Below are 15,118 nucleotides of genomic sequence, written 5' to 3'. Positions count from 1 at the left end.
TTATTTTCACAGCTATGTATGCCCAATTTAGGGTCTGGGCTGCTTGCTTTTGAAGCTGGCTGTATATATTTGGTTGTGCTTACTGGCTGAGGCTGACTGTTCTTCACCTGTGTCTGTAGCCTAGGCTAGTTGCCAAAGACATGTGCACTGGACTGGATTCCCTTCAATATTTAGACTAAGCTATTATTATTATAAGCTAAGCTAATATTTCAATAGTTAGACTAAGCTATTTAAATATTTTAATAGGCCTACTTTATATAATTTACTATGTGCATCTATTGTCCCATATGCAGTACATCAAATTAAAGTTAATCCACTGCTTTACATTTTGCATACCAGTTGTATCTAAACCAACCAAAGCTTGACTGAAACATTGTAAAACCATATACTTGTTTAAAATTAATTAAGAGACAGATCCTCCTGCATGATCCTGCTGAAAACTGCTGGTTTCATCTCAAGCACGAACGTATTATGAACGCACGTTTTTTTTTTTTTTTTTATGTAGCCAATCGCCGACATTCAAAAAATATGTGGTTATATTTCACAACTTTTGCGGAGTAGGCCTACTGGGAAACGCTGCCATCAAGCTGCTGACAGATATTACAGGTATTATAACTTAGACAGATATTTTCTTCCCTAGGCTAGGCCAGCAACACACACTGGAAAGATGCAAACAGATCAACTTAAAACATGTAGGCTACAGTATTTCCTCCTAATTGCGAAAACGTTTTTTTTTCTCTGTCAGTCCGTTCCTTCATAAATTGCGCAGCAAATAGACGAGTGACAGAAGCACTGAGCATAATTTGACCAGCAGTCTTCACGTCCATAGTTTGTGAAACGATGCTGCGTCCGAGCAAAGATTCTAGATGCCCAGCGCAACTCCAAAAAGGATGACAAATGAGCGTCCGGCTTGAGGCTGCGCCGGACGCCGGACAGGACTTTTAAAATCCATATGTCCGGCCTAAATTCGAATGTATGGCCACCCTATCGCTAACTGGCTTACCAACTCTTTCTCCCGCTCATTCTACCGCTCACGTAGGCTACCTGCATATGTCTCAGGCCTCGACTACACCACGAAAACGTCAGGCATATTTGTACATACTGTATCATTACCGTTTTCACACCTTTAACCACACCCGTGAAAAACATCTTCACTCTGCAACCACTACACTTCCTCCCGTAGCCTTATAGTCACATGTACAATTGCGTTTTAAATACACGAAACCGATGGAAACGTTTCACTCGCTCTCTTGCACTCGCTCACTCGCTGGCGGTCCCATACGCAAATTTAATACCTCCCTTTCGAAAATTCAAGACATCCCAGACAATTTAAGACTTTTTTAGGCCTTAAAAACCGAAAGTTGTATTTAAGACTTTTTAAGACTTTTTAAGGATCCGCGGGAACCCTGATCTGTGATTAAAGAGAAACTATGCAGTTTTGGCCATTTCTTTGCTGTTTTCTCACTTTTTGCTGGCAGGTTTCTCTACAGAGCTCCCCCTACAGCCTCAGAGTATATGATTTACGACACTCCGTAAATCTGTCACGACGAATGTCTGAGAAACTCCATCGCTACCTTGTTCTAGGCGGTACATTCTAATTTTTACGTTTTAGTAGAACTAAAGCACTCATTTTCAGGTGCTTGTTGACAGCCATGTCAAAGAACAGGAAACTGGTTTGCCGACTACAAGTGAGCTTTTGCTCAGAGCACATACAGCCTATTTTATCAACTCACAGCTTTTCTCTGCTTCACTGAAATCACTCCTGGCACTGTCTTATTAGACAGGGACGTGCACTGGTGAAATAACGTTAGCATGGAAAATAGTCTCTCCAGACATATTTCTTACATTCCACCCAGATGAGAAAATTAGCTAAATTTAATACATTTTAAGACCTTAAAAAATGTATATTTTATTTAAGACGTTTTAATACTTTTTAAGGATCCGTGGAGACCCTCTATTGCTTCTAGTGGTCATACCTTATTTTTAGGATCAGTTGAATTGTTTTGAGATTTTTTTTGTAACAGTCTTTAATATGTTAGATATTCATGACATAACTTGTTTGTGGTCACTGCAAACCATATGTTTTATTTTTCCTCTTTAGCATTATAAACAATAAATGAAACTGGAAACAATTGAACCAGGAGACTTTGTCACAAGACAAAAAAGATGTCTCAAAGCCCATTAGATTAACATGAGCCTACTGCGGTTTAGATTTGTATGGCAACAACGTTATAGACAAATAGACTAGGCTAGCTAACGTTACACTGACACAACGTAACTTAATGCTCTGAATTCGCAGCCAACATGAAATTCATAACTTTTTGATCACCAAGTTGACATTTCCAGGTCAACCACAAATAATTCCGCTTCTTTTTAATATCATCCAATAACTAATTCAATGTTGATTTAGGCCTATAGACCTCTGAAGTTCGCCTACAAAAAAGCTGCCATCTTTGACATCCGGTATCTGGCGATTTTTCCTATGGGAAAATAACATGGGGATTTTGAATTATCGCACCTGTTAAACTCTCACGGGGATGAAAAAGTCTGAAATGCAGACGTTTTCCTGAACGCACTTTTGTCCTCTGCCTTCGAGTGGATACTGTGATCTCCGGTACGTGAAGGCGGCACACTTAGATTTTTGCTACCCCAGAGCTAACTTTCAATGCAACTTGCCATAGGTAGTTAGCTTCAATTAACAACCGGATCTCCTTATATGGGCAAAGATGACCGTTTTGGTTCTTTTTTGTAGGCGAACTTCAGAGGTCTATTACTCACTTCAACACCATTGAACACCTCAAACTTCAACGAAGATGAGTTGCCATTGCTGCTGCTGTGCTGAAGAGATGTGGACGGCACGGCAGGGCACACCCAATGACCATAAATTACCACAACACAACACAGACCCCTCTCGCGTCAGTTACTGAAATGAACGCAACACAGAACCCACTTCTCTCGCGTCAGTCACTGACAGTTAGCAATGCATCGGGAAAAACACTTAGATGATAAGCGCAGCTCAGCAGCAGTTTGTGACGTTTATTAGTGTAACCTCATGTATGAAAACTAGTATTGCCAGGCAATACTGGTGACAGCGGCCATGCCTGACTTGAACAAAGGCTGCAACAAAGTTAACGTTTGGAAAGCCAGCAGAAGTTCAGCAGACAAAGAGAAGGAGGGAAGGTGAGAAAGGTAATGTTGAATACAGATGTATAGGCAGACATGGGCAGTATTTCAATGATATGCATTTAAAATACCTATTTAATTACTTTAGCGTATTTTGTAATTTGTATTTTGCAGGATTGGAAAAACTCAAATGTAGTTTGTAACAAAATACTTTGAGGGATTGTATTTGAGTATTTCAACTACTTAAATACTTCTCAAATAAGCCAAAATGCAATCACTCAATTAAATATACTACCCGCTATAACCATGACAATAGGCAATGCTTATCATAAAGCCAAAAGCCAGAATCTTGGTGAATCTGGTTTTAAAATAGGCTGGGTGCCTGGAGATATCCTTTGGGCAATTCCCTATATTCAACTGTAAAGTTGACCTAAACATTTCATTACCTTTTTGGAAGAAAAGCATGACATGTTTACCCATTTTCCTTGCTGTGGTATGCCACATTATGACAATTGTGATGTTCATTCTTACTACAGGACAGTATTAAAACTTGGATTTGACATGAGGATTTATGTAAGGAGTAATATCCGCTGAGGTGTCCAGATATGCAGAAATAATGGAGGAGACGGAGACAAAGACCTCCCGGAGTGGAATTCTCTCCCAAGTTAATTCATTCCGTATATTGGGACACCTTATAGCTTGTTATTCTGTTTATCTCCCATGTTGCCAGCAGGCATGCACTTATTGCACAAGGGAAATGTAGTTCAGTTTAAAAAGAGGCCGACCTGTTCAATATGTTGTACTACTTTCATTGGTTGCAGGGGGAGCTCTACCCAGATAACAAACATACTGTAGCATCGGTGGATGTTTATGTCTAACGTTGAATGAGTGTTTCCCAGAATGCAGTGCGAGTGAATGCTAGAATGTGTAATGTCGATTATAATAGTTGTAGTTACGTTTAGCATGTTGTGTATTTGTTAGCGTGTTAGTCTCTTTAGTTGTACCTCATGTGCTTATCCTCGTGTTGATGTGTGTGGTAAACCCTTATTGTGTGTAGCATGTGCGGCTGAGACTACCCCTGTGTTGCCCTATGTAGTTGTCTGTGTCCGTATGAGTCTTCCTGTTCCAATAAATGGCCGTCCTGGCCAAAGGTGAATCTTGTCTGAGGGTGAGATCGCTACATTGGTGTCAGAAGTGGGATGGGCCCCTCCCGGGGCGCGAAGATCTACGCCAGATCAAGACGGAGAAGAAGGCCGAAGACCAGACCAACAAGATGGCGGCGAACCTCAGCAGATGTTCCAATGGTCCTTTTAAGGACTAGCCAGCTAGCCGAGCTCGCCACTTCGGAGGATGGAGGACCTGTCGGCCCGGCGCGGGACCTGTGCAGGCGACCAGCGGGACCAGCCCTGCACAGCCGACGAGAGCTGCCAGCGCTGAGGAGTTCCCGGCTCGACGCCGATGTCGATGCTGCCGTCATCCGAGGATCTCATCCATAGAGAGTGCGAACTCTCTGACGGCCTTGGAACACGACCACAGCGGCCGGGTTTACACCGCCAGCTACGGAAGAGCGTCAGCTGCCGGTCGAGAGTGTGATGGAGTCATAGCTGCTAGTTCGGGAGCTTGCGGTGCTCCAGCTAGTGACCAAGAGGGTAACGTCGACCTGTAGAGCCTTGGGAGCTATCGTTTTGTGGACTGTTGAAGTTTGAAGTGCGCACGTTCGACACAAGTCGGCGCAATGTTTTTCATGTTTTGTGTGTGAGTTCCTGTGTGTCCCGAGCCTGCTGAGAGGGTCGGGGTCTCCATTTCCCGCCACAGTGGAGCATCGTTGTGCTCGAGAGACAGCCGACAAAAGTTCTACAAGAGGGCAGCGCGAGGAGGGACCTCGACGTGGACTGCTGACCGCCTGGAGATCGGCACACTGTGGACAGGTGGCAACGGCCACGAGCTGTCACAGTAGCCAGAGGGGGCTACCGAACGTCCAGGGGTTCCAGCGTATCCGGGGGTTCGGCTTGCAGTGGGACTGTTTGCTGCTGTTTCAGGTAGCGCAGCTGCACGGCGGGAAACTGAGGGCCCAAGCGACACCACGACCCATGTCTGGCCGGTTCTGGTGCTTGTTCGGGGGAGAACTGACGTGACAGAGGCAGCCGAGAGCCCTTCCAGTCGGGATGGGTTATCGTGCAGCCGGAGGCTTTCCGGTCACTTGGACTAAGCACTGGGATTGACACCGACGCAGCCGCGAGCGGTGAGCTGAGCTGTCATTGCCGGGGACGACAATGGCTCGGGAGGGGGTTATGTAGCATCGGTGGATGTTTATGTCTAACGTTGAATGAGTGTTTCCCAGAATGCAGTGCGAGTGAATGCTAGAATGTGTAATGTCGATTATAATAGTTGTAGTTACGTTTAGCATGTTGTGTATTTGTTAGCGTGTTAGTCTCTTTAGTTGTACCTCATGTGCTTATCCTCGTGTTGATGTGTGTGGTAAACCCTTATTGTGTGTAGCATGTGCGGCTGAGACTACCCCTGTGTTGCCCTATGTAGTTGTCTGTGTCCGTATGAGTCTTCCTGTTCCAATAAATGGCCGTCCTGGCCAAAGGTGAATCTTGTCTGAGGGTGAGATCGCTACAATACACTGGGACGGAACTGGGCCACACCTACCACAACGTCCGGCACGGATCTGCATAATGGACCTGATCCGGCGTCCAAACGCACATCGGTCCAAAATTGGTCTGGATCCGTTTGACGGATCTGGTACCAATAAGGGCTAAGACTGGCCCAGGTCCGTATGGTAGTCTGTGTTACTGACGTGTTCCAGATCTGATTATCATATGCAATACGGGTCCGTTTATTGTGTGTGGTACGGACCCGTTTATCAGACATCAGCTGGCTTTATTTGACATGTGAAATGTGATTGTAATTAGGCCTAATTATCCTGAAAAATCTGTTTGCTACACATTTGCTAACAGGTTCGTTATAGGTTCACCCAGGCTAAAGTTCGTAACGTTTTCCCAACAGCTCAACTGATAAACATAAGCTAGGCTACAAACACAAGAGGAGGGTAAAAAAAACTTTACACATAAGTGTCTAATTATTTTTTTATTCAACAACCTGGCTGTAGAAGTGCAATCCCAGACAAAGTTTAAGTCGTGTTAATTCCACTGTTCCCATCGATATTCAGGCTGTCTTCCTCAGTCATCTCCATGGTCAATCTGAAACAACACAAAATAAACATTAGCCATTTATTCCTTTTTGAAAATAGGTAGTCACAATTACACTCGTTTTTTATCATCAGTGATCCTTTTAGCGTTATCAATGTTTTTTCCAAAATAGTTATTGTGATGGCTGTTTTGCTTAAGCTAAGGTAGTAGCCTATATTGCTGGAAAATAATAGTATAAACTTACAGTAAAGTTATCAATCGCTCGGCTGCTTGTTGTTGTCTCTGAATAAACCAACAGAGATAAAAAGCAGATAGCCTACCTTGAAAAGTTGGGCAGTGTCCTAGTCCAACCCCGGGCAAATCATGTCAAAAGATTGATAGTGCGCAAACCAAAGATCCTTGATTAACGTTACTGCTTGGACTTCTGCATGCGTGGCAAGAATATGGGGTTGTCTCATAGCACTGTTTGATCTGACATAAACAACAATTGACTACTTTTACCACTGCTAGGTAATAATAAAAATAATGAAACGAGCATATGATCAACATTGAGCCAACTATATCTTCTTTTCCAGCCTTACTGTAGAAATGAAGTGGCCATGGGAACATAGTGCACCCCCATGGTTTCTAAATTTGTGCCATTCCAAAGTACCTTTTTTTCCCTTTAGCAGCCAGTTGACAATGAAGTAGGGAAAGGACAGTCAATTTAGCAGAATCAGCACCTTAATTAATATCATTACCACCTGGGTCTGCTGTGAAAAAATGGTCCTTCGGCTCATATCCGTATCACAGGTTTGGGCCAAATCAGTGTTTTGTATTTTAAACGCATTTCCTGACTTCCAGTTGAGTTGCGGAAATCGGACCTGGGACAAATCTGTAAACCGGTGATAAAACAGCATTGCTAGCAGAGCTGAAACCTGTATCAGGAGTAGACCTGGCCCACAGCCAGATACCGTATGTCCGCTACAGGCGGATCTAAAGGCTTTTATGCGGATCCGGCCCAAAGGAAATTGCTATCTGGGTAGGGTTCTGATGACGTGGCTAATTGGTGGCGTAATTAGGAGCCGGATAAAACCTGGACCTCCCAGTCCGCGAAAGACCTCTTGCTGGCTTGCTTGCTCGACATCACACTTGCGGCTGCGCTCCCCACTGACACACCTTTTTGCATTACATACATTTCATTATGCTGACATACACCACAGTTTTACTTTGGCATACATTTACTGACTTCAGAGCTATTCTAAATGCAAAAGTGCATAGAGGGAGTTATGACAAAACCGTGACTTAACAAACTATAAGCTATATAAGGTAGGCCCTATGCTAGGCCTATTACACAACATAAATTGTAACTAGGCTATGCTGGCGACCCAAATAAAATCTCCTTTGGGAACCAATGGCTTACAGTATCAAGCGGACTTAAACTGCCACCTCTTGGCGAAAAGTTAATAGTTTTGCATATCAGTAGTAATACATTTCACGCAGCTGCGTGAATCACGGAAAGCACAAATGAAGTGGACACTTCTAAAAGGGACCCACGGTACACTAGCTGAATGTCTGTGGCTAAAGCAGCCATAATGAAAGTGTTATCATTGTTTGGATACTTCACACACACATGCTTTTTAATCGCATAGACTACAACTACCAACTGGAATCAAAGCACATCGACTCCCCTCTCACACCCTAAACACGCACTTCGAACAAACAAAAAGCGTCTCAGTCTCATGGTATAGCCATAGGCAAAACTGTATCGGACCGGTGTAACGTTGACAGGCTACTAAATCATCCATCGCAAAGAATGATTTTTGTAGCATGTGCAACAAATATGTGTAGGTACAGCCCTGCCCTGGATACATCTCTCAACGCGGGCTCTAAAACATTTGGTTGTAAATTAAATATTATTATATTTATTTATGTTATTATTTATAAATTTACAAAACACTCCAAACACTCCACACTTTCTGTGGAGTGTTGGAGTATTGTGTGTAGATTGAGATGAGAGAATTGAATTAATTTTAAGATGAGTCTGAAACTTACAATGTGGAAAAAGTGAAGCGCTGTGAACACTTTCCTTATGCACTGTAAATATCCAAAGCCAATTTGGGAAAAGGCTCGAGATATAAAAGTGCATCTAAAATAAATAGAATATTGTGGAAAAGTGTGTTGGTTCAAGTAAAAAAAAAAAAAAACATGTTATAAAATTAACAAATCTATCGTTCTGTGTCATTGTTGGCAAAATGATCGGAGGGCTCAGAAGCCCCTAGCATTTTGGGGTGCCCAAAATTTCTAGCGACGCCCCTGACCTCGGTATTTTAAAAATTCAGACTACGACCTTGTCTGGAACATGTGCTGAATAACAGGTCTCTTAACTAACGTTAACCAGTAAAAAAAAGTAGGCTACTTACCGCACATATTTCCATGTCCTTTGGTGAAGTTAATCGTGGCCTTTAGTGGCATCAACCTGATAAATAAATGCACATTATTTACCTTAACCTTAGCCCAAACCTTCAGATGAAACACAGCAACCTAACTAGTTAGGTTGCTGTGTTGGCATGAATAAATACTAGCTAATGCTCAATGCGGTCCCTATTTAAATTACCGTTACTGTTAAGTTAATGATTACCCAAACGGCTAACGATAGCTAACGTTCACTGTTAACAATTGCCATATGCAAGATATAGTGACATTACGTTTAACCAACAATAGCAACATTTTTAAAGACAAAGATACATTGAACATCTGAAAGCTGTACTCTTACCTGCACAATCTGTGGACATAATTCGTCGGGCGTAGTCAAAATATATTTTTCTGCGAAGTTGGTCTCGTCAAATGTGCCGCTTCTTGGCCGTCAACTGTTTCAAGACATGCGTGGTACAGATATTACAGAGGAATCGTTACGTCTTCTTCTACGTAATTATGCGCATGCGCAGAACGGATCTGGCAGGCGGTACGGATCGTGTACTGACAGTGACAACGGTTATGAAGCAAGGGGGCAGGCGAATTCCCGAAAGTAGAAGAATCGACGTAGGCTGGAGGGACCACCTCTCTGCTAACTCCCATAGAAGACCATTCATTCTAGGATTTTTTTGAAATACCATAACATAACTTCATATAACATATATCCTGTGCCGATATTGTAGCTTCTGTGTAATCCACATAAACACTACAAAGGCAAAACAGACTCCACTACCTCGTCCGTAACGTTGGTTACCCATAAGAAGAATGGTTAGCTTGTTCGGTTGGAGGGAAGCTAGCTTTGACGTAATCTCTTCTTCGCGCCGTAGGGAGATAACCGTATTGTTTGGATAAGAAGCTCAGTCCACCTTACTGTCTGACGGTAACTCATAAGCAAAACCTAGCATACACGACCGTATGTTAAGGTAAAGCATTACACAGAGGCAACCTAATAATAAAAAAGTAAACCTAATTTTTTTTAAAAACGGCACTTATAATTTCAAAGTTTTCGATGGATTGACCGTAGGTCGGAAAAGTGGAAAGAAGATTAGCTTCAAGGCTATAACTTTTTTGTTTTGTTTTAGCATGACTGTTTTTGAAGATGATCATGTATGGTAGCTTCAACATTAACACGACTTGGTGAGGATGATATTAATAATAATAATAATACATAAATAAATGTTTAACGTTGATGACTTTGAAGGCGATGGAAGTGTGAGAAGAATTTCTGTGTATCTATCATATGAGTTACAAGATTCAGTTCGTGCTAACGTCACGAAGTTAAGTGTGAGTCTGCGCAGTACTGGGGGGACCAACTGAAAAATCGTTCTATTTGACTCAGTGCCCTCCCATTAAAAACGACGGAGTCTGTTCGTCCATTTCTTTTACTGTCTATGTTATGAAGCCGTTTATGGGGGGTATGGGCGGCGCCATCTTGGGAAATCCTAACCCCGCCCACATCTTGGCCAATCCATATATGGGTAAAGGGGCGGGGGCTTTGTGTGAGACTGGGCCAGCCGGTGGACCCGCCTCGTCGTCAGCCAAGCAACCTCAGCTATCTAACGTTAGGCCAGAGCCCGTCTACGGAGAGCCTTGCCACTCCGTATTAAGTCCCATTGTACCGAATTTTGGATGCAGTTCCACCAGAGTTCCACTGGGGGCGATCGCCATGAGTGCAGAATGAATGGGAGTCAATGGAGCTAGACGGCTAAATTTGTCTCTTTCACCTGATTGTCGTTGACAAATCTCAGATTTGATTGTAGTTTGTATAGCTTCAACATGGCTTATAGGTCAAAAGTTGAATGAATGAGTACTTATGTCCTTTTGATTTCTTACAGGTTGGGTCGTTGTTGCACATAACACGCTAGCATTGTGCTAATGAATGATGTCATTGACACATTTGAAAGGCTTTTTAGAACAATTAAGTGACTTTAAAAAATATAATACTCAACCAAGTGTATTTTCTTTGCCTCCATTTTCGAATACAATACTCAAATTACTTGAAAAAAAATTATATCCCGAGAAAAGTGGATTTTGAGGGGTACAGCTCCATAGACCTCCATGCATTCTGCACTCGTGGACGAGCGCCCTCATGTGGAACCACAGAAGGAACTGCAACCAGTTCAGAAACCGGAAGTTTTCCGAGAGTGGCAGTTCTCCCCTTATTAGACATTCTCTGGTTAGGCCTACTACAAGATAGCCTGGCAATTTGCCATCCCCTTGGTAAGCTTCGCTTCTACAAGGGTCTGGGATCTCGGCTATTGACGAACGTTTGCAAGCTGGATGCGTGGACTCTGTAGAAGTTTGAAACGATTGGATCTGATTTCACCCAATCGCTAAAGTTTGGCCGTGACGTATGTTATGCGCCAGCTCGATCGTGAAGTAAGCTACACTACAACACTCAGAAATTGCCCACAACAATTATCATTCCCCACCAAAGCGAACAAGATGGATGTAAATTACCATGCCAGCTTTGCGATACAAATGTAAGAGTTAGTGGAAGAATAGCAAATAACTATTCAACAGTAAGGTTGAAGATAACATATTGTAACGCCGATGAGAAGTTAGGAGACGGGGAGGCTGATATATCGTTCCAAAACTCCGGTAGTTTATTTCCTATAGATGTACAGGCTAGTGCACGGGCAACAGGCGGTGTCCACTACAAAACAACAAAATGATCGCTGATAAATCACGGTCTCAATCACTCGTCATTCACACTCATCAGCCAACAACGCAACACAACTCAGTCGCACATAATCCACTTCTACTCTGACTAAACTTAGACGTCTTAGAACCCCCTATTCTATTCCCTCCACTTAGCAATCGCTAACCTATCCATACACCTAAATATTCCCTCCCGGACACCTCCCCCCAATCAAAACACATCAGAACTCATTGACACATTCCATGACACAGGAGGAGAGGGAGACACAAACACTCGCGCACACACACACGCACACGCCGGGAACACAGAAAGCCCAACACTGGGGCAAATAGCCTCAGTGATACAATATCATCACAATTGTCAAAGCTAGATGTGATCATTGAAAACACGCCGCTTCATTCATACCGGGTCTGCCGCACATGCTGTAATTTAATATCGAGGCTACTGCGCGATACAAATCAAACGTTTCCCAAATCCCATAGGGAGTAGGGCCACGACATCTTTGCCCGAAATAAAATGTGTTAAACACTCTTTTTGTTCGGAGTTCAGTTCCTGAATATTTGGAAGCGTAGCCAGCACGGACTGAATTGCTTCATTAACTTATGCCATTGCCAAACTCCTCGAGGACTACAATTCAAACACAGCGCAGAATCTCGACGTCGTCTCTCACAACTCCCGCCTCCTGCTCGCTGATTGGCGCGGAGTCGAATCTACCGCTGCGAACGCGGCCAATGGCCGGAATCCCAGACGGAGTGGTGGAGGGAGATGAAAATCGAGCGGAAGTACGTAGGAAGGCAATTAAGCCAGGCTAACTACAAGATGGACTGGCACAGACTTTGCTGTAACATAATTTGCTGGTAAATTTAATCTGCTAACGTAAAGTTCATGTATGTTTCTTAATGCCATGTTCAGACACTTTATAATTTTGTATGCTGAAAGGTAATATTCGGGTGAACGGTTGAAAAGTTGAGAATGAAGAGTTGAGTTTGCAGCTTCTAGGTAAAATAAACTAACGTTAGCTATCCCTCCCTTGCTTAAGTTAACTGTTACGGTAAAATAACGTAGAGTAATTTAGCAGTTTACAGGTTCAGCAACTCATACTGACAAAAATGTATCTTTGCCTTTATTGGTTTGTGATTACGTTACCCATCTCATATGCTCAGTGGCAGTCATTTCATTGTAACGTTAATTCATTTACGATAACATCAGCCAGCTCGCTGTAGCCTATTCTGTCAACGTGTGGTGTGAATTGATAACAAAATCGTACATCATTAATTATTTTGATTAACTCTTAATATCGTTTTGAAATCGCTATAATGTTCTAAAGTTGTCAGTGGTAGCTTAGATCAGTGTTTTTCAACCACTGTGCCGGTGTTGCACCAAATTCTGTGACCTGTCGAATTTTGTGACTCTAGAGGGCGCTGTTTTATTGGAGTCTATGAATGTACTGAGCTGTACTGACACACTGACAATTCTGGCACATAACTGGCAATTCGGTTATGTGTATAATTCTTCTAATAAACTTTGTACATTTTTGAAACATGGAACATTGTCTGGGTGTGGGTGTATTACTCCACAGGCCTGCCTGTGTATCTTCCTCTCTATACTATCTCTATAGAGTAGAGCTAAAGCCTACCCCACCACTCCAGCGAAGAGGTGGACTTCAGCAGGACAGGTCACATATGTTGATAAGCCTACTGTCAAATTATGTTACCCCACTATAACTCTGCAGAAATGGACTGATATTGTACATTGTCATCAGCAAACACTTTATTTACATTATTGACAAACTCCTTGTCATTGTCTGTTAATTTACTTTTTGGCACCTCAAACTGATACAAACTTAAGGAGACAGTTAGTGACCTCCACAGCATTTTTTTCTGCAGTTACAGTGACATAATTTGACAGTAGCCTATCAAAATATGTGACCTGTTCTGTCCATCTGTTCACAGGAGTGGTGAGGGGTAGGCTTTAGCTCTACCTAGAATAATACACCCACACCCAGTCAATGTTCCATGTTTCAAAAATGTACAAAGTTTATTAGAAGAATTATACACATAACAGAATTGCCAGTTATGTGCCAGAATTGTCAGTGTGTCAGTACAGCTCAGTACATTCATAGACTCCAATAAAACAGCGCCCTCTAGAGTCACAAATTTCGATAGGTCACAGAATTTGGTGCAACACCGGGGCACACTAGTGTGCCGTGAGAGATCATCAGGTGTGCCGCAGAAAATTACCCAAATGTCACTCACTGGTAGGCCTGTCACGATAACAAATTTTGCTTGACGATAAATTGTCTCAGAAATTATTGCGATAAGCGATAATATTGTCGTTCTGAGAATTTTCCTCGGGAAGAGGAAGACGGCCCACTTGTTGTGTTTTTTTTCCCCAACTGGGAAAACTGCAGCGGATGATTGTGTTTTAGATGCATATGTATGTTTGTTGTGTTGCCGCTTTTAATTGCGACTGTTTTCCAACAAATGCGACACACCGACTCGTACACGTTCAGTGGTTCACCACGGGCATTCGGTTTAAATCCGAAATGCTCCCACACTGCAGCTGTCGCGTTTGGCTTAGAAACCAATTCCATCTTTTTTGTCTCGAATAGGCATAGCCTATTCGAACTCGCAACTAGCTTTCTCTCTGCCTAGTGCCTATCGGTATACTTCTCACGCGGCTCTTTAGCTGCACTCTGTGGTAGGCTACGCCAGTAGTTCCGCCTCCCCACACACCATGCGACTGACAAGTGACTGACATGAGGGTTCACTCATGGTTACTCTAAGGACCCGAGAGAGGGAGAGAGAGACGAGGAAAACAAACAAGCATGCAAATGGCATTTATCGTGGCCAGAAAAATTATCGAGCTAATTTTAATTATCATGCGATTAATTGATTTATTGAATATCGCGACAGGCCTACTCACTGGTCCAGAAAAGCAACTGTTGCATCAAAGAATTTATAACCACATGCTCTCATTGATTGTATGATTGCACTGGCCCCATATCCAGTATTCACAGAATCATCACATATCCCGTTCATAACAACAATTAAATTAGATATAGTCACCTACAAATGAAACAGAGGGCACTTGTTTTATTGAGCAGGTCTTGCATAGAAGCCATAATAAGGCCATATCTGTGTATTATTTGAAATTTTAGGCTATGGTATGTTTATTTTTTCTTCACACCGGATGTTAGTGCCGTGGGATATTTTAAGTGTCAAAAGTGTGCCGTGGCACAAAAAAGGTTGAAAAACACTGGCTTAGATGACTTCGAAATTGGTCATCGGTGGCCATTTCACGATCCAACGTTCATGTTCGGTTAGCTTGCCTTATCCCCCCCTTATTGGCTATTATCAAAACGTTAAATCCAGTTAGTGTCTGGCATAACAATGCCAATATTAGTGTACTTTGTCACTGAAGACCCATTTCAAATCGCACAACAGTACTACAGCATTGTACAACAACTGTACTTTTGTTGATTACAACATGTCTTGTTGGTTTGCATTATTGTGTTTTATTGTATAAACTTGTAAGATATATAGGTATGACTAATGAAATGTTTACCATGGTAAATGTTTACCTTTCTGTTTTGGCAGTTCACCATGGGGAGAAGGCAGCAAGAAGGTCCATGGGCTCTAACCTGGGACTAGAGGTCCAGGTGAAGTGGTTTGGCTGGGGTGTGGTGATATTGAACCCATTGAGACTATACAGTACATTTCAC

At 42.6% G+C, this 15,118-nt stretch overlaps 1 long non-coding RNA gene across 1 annotated transcript; it reads right to left on the bottom strand.

Moving 5' to 3' along the window:
* Window positions 1–6,241: 6,241 nt before the first annotated feature.
* Window positions 6,242–6,916, bottom strand: LOC143100208 (uncharacterized). The gene is made up of 2 exons (XR_012981872.1): window positions 6,599–6,916; window positions 6,242–6,329 (listed from the first exon to the last, which is right to left on the bottom strand). It is a non-coding gene; the product is annotated as an uncharacterized LOC143100208 (long non-coding RNA).
* Window positions 6,917–15,118: the final 8,202 nt, after the last annotated feature.

The sequence above is a fragment of the Alosa pseudoharengus genome, unplaced genomic scaffold, assembly GCF_046254945.1.
Source record: "Alosa pseudoharengus isolate Yale_2024_CS ecotype anadromous, Long Island Sound unplaced genomic scaffold, YU_APseudo_1.1 YU_APseudo_1.1_scf_3, whole genome shotgun sequence".
Classification (NCBI taxonomy): domain Eukaryota; kingdom Metazoa; phylum Chordata; class Actinopteri; order Clupeiformes; family Clupeidae; genus Alosa; species Alosa pseudoharengus.
This window is presented reverse-complemented; position numbering and strand designations above follow the sequence as displayed.